Source organism: Oncorhynchus tshawytscha, linkage group LG14 (genome assembly GCF_018296145.1).
Source record: "Oncorhynchus tshawytscha isolate Ot180627B linkage group LG14, Otsh_v2.0, whole genome shotgun sequence".
NCBI lineage: Eukaryota > Metazoa > Chordata > Actinopteri > Salmoniformes > Salmonidae > Oncorhynchus > Oncorhynchus tshawytscha.
The window spans coordinates 242,957-251,749 of NC_056442.1; positions in this window are offsets into that span (position 1 = coordinate 242,957).

Consider the following 8,793-nt stretch of genomic DNA (forward strand, 5'->3'; position numbering starts at 1 on the left):
GCTACCCTTTTCCTATTCGCCCCATCCAAATCTCTACCCCATTGATTTAGCCACTGTCAGAAAATGGCCCCACTACTACAGTATACAAATGAGTGTTTATCAATTCTTCCATATTGTTATTCTAATACTATATAATTATGTTGGCTTTAATTCTGTCTTATAGTTCAGTAAAAGCCGTATAGTCAAATGCAGTAGCGGGTTTGAAGGTCTAAGTTGTGCTTTTAGGCCATAGGTCGACTGGTTCACTATGGATGGGCTTCACAGGGTTCAAGGGTTCCATAGAATGAACCAAGGACATCCATACTACTTAACTTGTCTTACACCTTCCAGCCTACAACTACTAATGCATTGGTTTAGGGTCTGGAGATCAGGACTGAGATCAATGTCCTTCCAATAGACCGGTCCAGATAGTCAACAGGTAGTCTGGAGACATGTTTTATAGAGAACCGTGTTAAAGCAGTTTGAAGTTTTGTTTTAATTTACAGATAGTTTAACCCATTTAAATGGGCTAACATCAAATCTATTTTGTAATGACAGTAAAGAAACTCCATTAAGTGACTGTGTGAAAGTCTTCATTGTGAGCGATAATTGTTAACTGGCATGTTTAGATGAAAACACAATGACGTGTTGGACAAAAGAACCATGTATCTTGTCATCTTGGCCACCTCAGCAGGTTACTGTAGAAGACTTTTAACCCCCGATATCTCTGAAAGGGGGTTGGTCATCTGCTGCTGTTATTTTCCCCGAGGTCAGGACGTCGGGGGGTGCGACCATGTGGGGCGAACAGCCGGGAACCTACCAACCATGACAACAAAGACGGGAAACACCGAGCATATGGCGAGATGGCGAGAGGATTTGGGGACTGAGGAGCTCTGCAGTTGGCTCTGGCCTTCATTCATTTGGCCTGCTTCCTACATGGCACCCTATTCCTTATGCAGTGCACTACTCTTGACCAGAGCCCTATGTGCCCTGGTTAAAAGTAGTGCACTATCAAGGGAATATGGTGCCATTTAGAACACACACCTGGAGGGCGTCTGCTGAAATGCGTTGGCTGAGGGAGAGGTTCATCCCTAGGTAATTAGCAGGGTCCCTGCTGGGGCCAAGCAGGATTATAGGTCATTGCCTGTATAAGAATGCTACTAATTTCATTAGATGGTGGGTCAGTGGGGGTCGCTTGCTGAAAGGAAGTGTTCATTAACCTCTCTGGGATATGTGGGGACGGTAAGCGTACCACAACAACAGCCAGTGAAAGTGCAGGGTGCCAAATTCAAAACAACAGTAATCCCATAATTAAAATTCCGCAAACATACAAGTATTTCACACTATTTTAAAGATGAACTTGTTGTAAATCCAGCCACAGTGTCCGATTTCAAAAAGGCTTAACAACGAAAGCACACCAAACGATTGTTAGGTCAGTACCTAGTCACAGAAAAACACAGCCATTTTTCCAGCCAAAGAGAGGAGTCACAAAAAGCAGAAATAGAGATAAAATTAATCCCTAACCTTTGATGATCTTCATCAGATGACACTCATAGGACTTCATGTTACACAATACATGTATGTTTTGTTTGATAAAGTTCATATTTATATCCAAAAATCTCAGTTTACATTGGGGAATTACTTTCAGTAGTTCCAAAACCTCCTGAGATTTTGCAGAGAGCCACATCAATTTACAGAAATACTCATAATGAACATTGCTAAAAGATACAAGTGTTATGCATGGAATTTTAGATCCACTTCTCCTTAATGCAAGATTTCAAAAAAGCTTTTCCCGAAAAAGCACACCATGCAATAATCTGAGTACAGTGCTCAGACCATAGCCATACAGATATCCTCCATGTTGTGGAGTCAACAGAAGTCAGAAATAGCAGTGTAAATATTCACTTTCCTTTGATGATCTTCATCAGAATGCACTCCCAGGAATCCCAGTTCCACAATGAATGTTTGATTTGTTCGATAATGTCCATCATTTATGTCCAAATACCTCCTTTTTGTTCACGTGTTTAGTACACAATCCAAACTCACGACGCGCGGGCAAGTCCAGATGAAAGTTCAGACGAAAAGTCATATTACAGGTCGTAGAAACAAGTTAAACGAAGTATAGAACCAATCTTTAGGATGTTTTTAACATAAATCTTCAATAATGTTTAACCCGGAGAATTCCTTTGTCTGTAGAAATGCGATGGAACGCAGGTCGCTCTCACGTGAGCGCGCGTGATCAGCTCATGCCACTCTGGCAGCAGACCCGTGACTCCTTCAGCACTCATTCCCCCCTCCTTCACATTAGAAGCATCAAACAAGGTTCTAAAGACTGTTGACATCTAGTAGAAGCCTTAGGAAGTGCAATATGACCCCATAGACACTGTATATTCGATAGGCAATGACTTGAAAAACTACAAATCTCAGATTTCCCACTTCCTGGTTGGATTTTTTCTCAGGTTTTTGCCTGCCATATGAGTTATGTTATACTCACAGACATCATTCAAACAGTTTTAGAAACTTCAGTGTTTTCTATCCAAATCTGAGTAGCAGGCAGTTTACTCTGGGCACCTTTTTATCCAAGCTACTCAATACTGCCCCCAGTCCCAAAGCAGTTAAGAGGATTTTGTACAGTAAATTGTAGCCTATGTTTAAAAGAATTGAAGCACAATTTAACTATTTAATTTTCAAATGACTTATGGCGCCTTGTCGGTATCAATGACGTTAATTTGATAGATAAGTATTCATTTGACTTGAGCTGCTGTTATTTAGTATTAATGACATGACTGTCCTGATCAGGTCAGGTTACAGGAGACCACAACCCTACAGATTATCTCTCAACTCCAACAGAGGAGGAGAGATCTAGGGGTCTGAAGATGTGGGGGTTTTATGACCCCTCACACCCCTGGTAAATTTCAGGCCACAGGCAAATTATTTTGTCCTGTTACTATGGAGAACCAGCCTCAGAACATTAAACATTAAATAAAGGGACTTTGGAACAATGGTTTCCGTCAGCCACAATGGTGGTCATGACGATAGATGGAATATGAAAATGTATGTCCTTTTTGTTTTGTTATTAAAGTCTAATAGATGACGTTATTACAAAAACATTGTAACATGAAGAGTTTTCCTAGTATATGTTTGATGTTTATACATTATACGTTGTATGGAAAATGTCCAAATCAAAGGGAATGTTTTGGTAAAGATGAAATGTGAATTTAGTTGTCTAAAATTGGATTTGAGAAAAACCTAGACCTTGCTCTTAACTTGGTATGCCCAGAGAATTGCTTTAAAGGCGGTTACGCCCACTTCTGACACGAGGGTATAAAACCTGTGAGTAAAGAATTTACAGAGGAGACTACATGACCCAAGCTGCAGCCAAGGTCTAAAAAGTCAATGAACCCAGAACACAACAAAAGTTTGAAGACAAATAAATAATTTTCTACCCAAGCTACGGATGAGTAGCTGTCTCTAAGTGGGTGAATTCAAGCCGGACCCCCTTAGCATCCAATCCCAGCGAATCGTGGTGTCTAAAAGGTTTCATTCCTATGCTGTGAGCTCTGAGCTACAGAGCTGTCTGTCATCAGAAGACCCCTTCCAGAGCAAGGGTGAGGGAACAGACTCCTAAGCCAAAAGGACACTGACATCGTGAGGATGACCAGAAAGATGCGCTGGAGAAGTGTGTCATCGAGCAGCCTGAATGGTCCCCTGAACGGTCCACGCAGAGAATCCTCTGAGGTTTTCCCCACGTAATTACATCATTATATTCTGACCCATAAGAGCGGCAGTTTGAGGTAAGGCTAGGGTTAGAATAGCATAGCTGACAAATTCACCCAAATGTATATTTCTCTCGTGTACTTTCTTTTTCCTGTCTCTCTTTGAAATCCCCATTTTGGGTAACACGCGCCATAGTGTGTTGGCCCGTTATACTAAGTTCTAATCAATAGCCTATAATGTGTTTTGTCTATGTGTATCTTTTATCATCATTTTAGCTTTTTAGTAAATAAATATTCAACTAAGATTGGTGTGGTACGAACTCATTGGTGAGACCCGGGTCCGTGCAGATTCACAGGCTATACGACGTTCAGAACGAGATTGTAGAGGTAACTGGTTAATTAGCGGCTGTTGTAAAATCGATATTCTGATATTCTTTGAGATAATTTGGGAAATAGAAACTCAATAAAAACTAGTTTTCCCATGGTGCCCCAGGTTAATGAGTTAATAATTGCTTGATTCAGATAATCACGCAATTAGAAACTTTTAATCATTCGATGAACAACAGTCGTCACATTAACTAATACAACGTCAATACAACAGCATTGTTATGATGAGCATGCTTCACACTCTCAACTGTCCTTGCTTACTGTGGGTCACCATAGTTACAGACTGAATGGAGTGGAGGTTGGGTCTGGGGCCAAAAGCCACAGGTAGGATTGGGCGCATTTCCGTTAATCACTGTTGACGTGTATTAGTCCAGTTCGCTGGGCTTGGCCTTGTCTGTCTGGTTACGTTCCAAATGGCACTATATTTCCTATATAGTACACTACTTTTGACCAAAGCACTATATAGGGAATAGGGTGCCATTTGGGATGCATTCTCTGTCTTGTAGACAGTAGGCTAGGCCATGATGAGGTAACTGTGCTCCACAAGGGGCCACAGGAAAGCTAATCTGAGCCGGACTGCTGGATTAGACAGATTTAGCTAGTTCTTTGGACACGATGGCTCTCTAGAGCCCCCCTCCCCCCCCGTTCTTCTGTAGTCTCTTCATAGAAAACCAGCTTCCAATCCCAGCATTTCTGCAGGGTTCCAGACTTGTTGACCTTAGGCAACTTTATCATTCCCAGGCTACGTTACAGTATTTGTCAAAGGCTGCTGGTAATACAGTATTCACACGGTGAGAGACACCTTTTGATTAGGTCTACCCTGTCCATTCATTATAATCTACAAGGCAAAACTGATCCTAGATCAGCACTCCAATAATATGTGCCATGGTGTGTTGTTATCCTGTATGTTTATGTTTGACTCTGTCCTTATTGGTTTCCATTAACTCATTGACCGGTGTGAATATCTCATTGTGAGGTTAGTATTACAGGTCTAATCAGAGGGTGTTGTTTTTCTTTGCCTTGCAGGACAGTGGTATCATCTTGATACCTGGACAGGAGCCCAGACCTAACGAAGACACTGCCCCATCTGCTGATCACATTATCCAATAAACCATGTTACCATTGTTGATTCACCGTTGCCGTAACGTCACCACCATCAGCTGAGTGAGTGTCCAACTGTAGTCTGGCAAGAGACTAATGGAAAGACAACGAAAAGCAACAGATTATTTAATTATAATATATATACTGTTCAAGTATAATTTGTTTGCTGGCTACCTACTACCTACCTACCTGGCTACCTTTAATTGTATTTCCTATTCCCGGATCTGTTGATAATATGTCACCTGACTATAATGTGAAAACAACAAAGTTAGCCATTTGACACAGAGAGATCTCAACTGTATAAAGGTACTTGGAGAAAGCTAAGTCAATTCAAAAACAGTGATTCATTTCAATATCTGAAATCTATTGAGTTGAGATTGAATTGACCCCAAGCCCTATTATAGACAACTGAATCAGTAAAAATGACTAAAGCTGGCAACATAAACAGTCCAGAGAGTTTTGGGGTGAGAGTGAGTAGATGGTGAGGTCATAAAGGCAGCCCTCTGAGCCTTTGTCCTTTTAAGACTCCACCAACCCTTCTAGCGCTAACTTCCAAACAAGCCTCAGTCTGTCAATCAGGCCTCACCAGAGAGAGAGAGACCACCTGGCTGCCTTGCCCTAGTCTCAGCCATCTCACCTCAGAAACCACCTACTCTGCTCTCTGAGAAGGCATGCAAGGCAGTTATTCACTAATGACCGGACGTGTGACAGGTCTCGACCCGATCCTAAGCCCAGCGACATGCATATCCTTACTGACCTGTTCACCAGATGTGCTACCTGTCCTAGACCTGCTGTTTTCAACTCTCTAGAGACAGCAGGAGCGGTAGAGATACTCTGAATGATCGGCTATGAAAAGCCAAATGACATTTACTCCTGAGGTGCTGACCTGTTGCACCCTCGACAACCACTGTGATTATTATTATTTGACCCTGCTGGTCATCTATGAACATTTGAACATCTTCGCCATGTTCTGTTATAATCTCCACCCGGCACAGCCAGAAGAGGACTGGCCACCCCTCATAGCCTGGTTCCTCTCTAGGTTTCTTCCTAGACTTCTGGCCTTTCTAGGGAGTTTTTCCTAGCAACCGTGCTTCGACACCTGCATTGCTTGCTGTTTGGGGTTTTAGGCTGGGTTTCTGTACAGCACTTTGTGACATCAACTGGCTTTATAAATAAATTTGATTGATTGATTGAACCCTACCTCTAACCCTACCTCTACCTCTAACCCTACCTCTAACCCTAACCCTACCTCTAACCCTTCCTCTAACCCTACCTCTAACCCTACTTCTACCTCTAACCCTACCGCTAACCCTACCTCTACCTCTAACCCTACTTCTAACCCTACTTCTAACCCTACCTCTAACCCTACCTCTAACCCTACCTCTAACCCTACCTCTAACCCTACTTCTACCTCTAACCCTACTTCTAACCCTACTTCTAACCCTACCTCTAACCCTACCTCTACCTCTAACCCTACCTCTAACCCTACCTCTAACCCTAACCCTAGCTTCATGTCCACACCCTGGTTCAACCCTAACCCTAGCTTCATGTCCACATTCTGGTTCAACCCTAACCCTAGCTTCATGTCCACACCCTGGTTCAACCCTAACCCTAGCTTCATGTCCACATTCTGGTTCAACCCTAACGCTACCTTCATGTCCACATCCTGTTCAACCCTAACCCTACCTTCATGTCCACATCCTGTTCAAACCTAGCCTCAACCATACCCATAACTCTAACCCTAGCCCAACCCTAACCCTTGCATGGAACACACATATCCCCTCTGAGATGTTTCAGTGGTTTTACTCCACCCCCCTGGAAACAAGGATAACCCTCTGATTTCTTCTTCTTCTCTGTACAAATCCACTATTGGGTGTCAACTTTTTGTCTAGATAATTTATGGAACCTTCAAACAAGTGAACCCATGCGTGGACTGGAAAATTACGGCATATTCAACGGACTCCCAAAAGACATAGAAAATGACTTTCACTGGATGATATGCTAGCTATGCCATTCTACTTCCAAAACCACAATGGCTTTAATAACAGCTCTCCCCCATGCATAGTCTCTAAGTATCCATAGCACCGATAGAAAACAGTGCTATCAAGTCTTACTAAGGGGTCCCAGTTGGGACACAGTCGAGTCACTGAACTACATGCACGTCAGTTGTGTTACCATGCAAAGAGGAGATTTATCAACCAGCTGTGCATTTGCTTGGGATTCAGGACTAATGGAAAGGTCATCGGGTGTAGCTCAAATCTGATCATGTAGTACTTCTCCAATGATGTGAATGCCATGACGCCAATAGATAAGTGAATCATCCCTTTGATGGTCCAGATGGGCCAGATCACTTCCTGTTTTCTTCTCCTTGTGTTTTGAAACACAGGAAGACATAGTGTAGTGAGTAGAGTTCTTTATAATAAATAAGTGTTAGCTTAAAGTTGCACTATGCAGAAATCGCTCCACCATTTCCTGGTTGTTAAAGTTCTAATAGTTTGCCTAATTTCAGTTTATGTGACAAAACAAGCAAGTATAGTGTAGAAAATCATTGTACCATCTAAACCGCTGTTGAAATATATTTTCCATAACCAAAAATATTGTATTTTCAGCTGTTTGAAGCTGGTGTGCAAAACCGAAAGTAAAAGATGCAAAACCTAAACTTAAGAATAGGAAGCATAGAAATAGCATGCACAGAACAGATCTACCACTTCTTAGACTTTCTTTCAATGAGAATGACAGATCTATAACTCATGTTCTGTTATAATCTCCACCCAGCACAGCCAGAAGAGGACTAGCCACCCCTCATAGCCTGGTTCCTCTCTAGGTTTCTTCCTAGGTTCTGGCCTTTCTAGGGAGTTTTTCCTAGCCACTGTGCTTCTACACCTGCATTGCTTGCTGTTTGTGGTTTTAGGCTGGGTTTCTGTACAGCACTTTGTGACATCAGCTGATGTAAGAAGGGCTTTATAAATACATTTGATTGATACTGGAATGAATTCAATGCTCTATACCAAACACTGGCCCTTATTTGAAGTCCTATTTACAAATGTCTATTGTCTGCCACAACAATGTTAGACGTTGTGAATACAATAGACAGACGGACAATTCCGTTTGCTGTTCTGTTCTGATTTCCTCTGTCCTGAAGGGAATAAGCACCTTTCCTGTCAGAAAGGATAAGTAGCATCTAGTCACCTGGGTCTACCCCCTTGAGCTGCACTGTCCTGCTACAGGTCAGGCGAGCTTATTGGCAGCAATGTTCATTACTCACCACCAAATCAGCCTCCCGGAAAGATTGCATGTCTGTGTTGTGGTACAGCAGGTTCCACAAACACTGACCTCTACTGACTCACTTACACATACAGCTGTAATATCTTAATTTGAGCCAGTTTGCTACAGCAGGAAAATAATCCTGGAGAAACAGGACATTTTAATTATGTGGATTATAATGAATGGACATTTCTTGTAGGGTTTGATACATTTTAAACTTTAAAAGCCTTTTTAAAACTTGAATACACTACAAGTTTGCATTTCCTGCTGTGCGGGAAAATTCTCAGTGACAAAAGAGTGATCAAATTAAGATCCTACATCTGTACTCACATGAATTTATACTGAC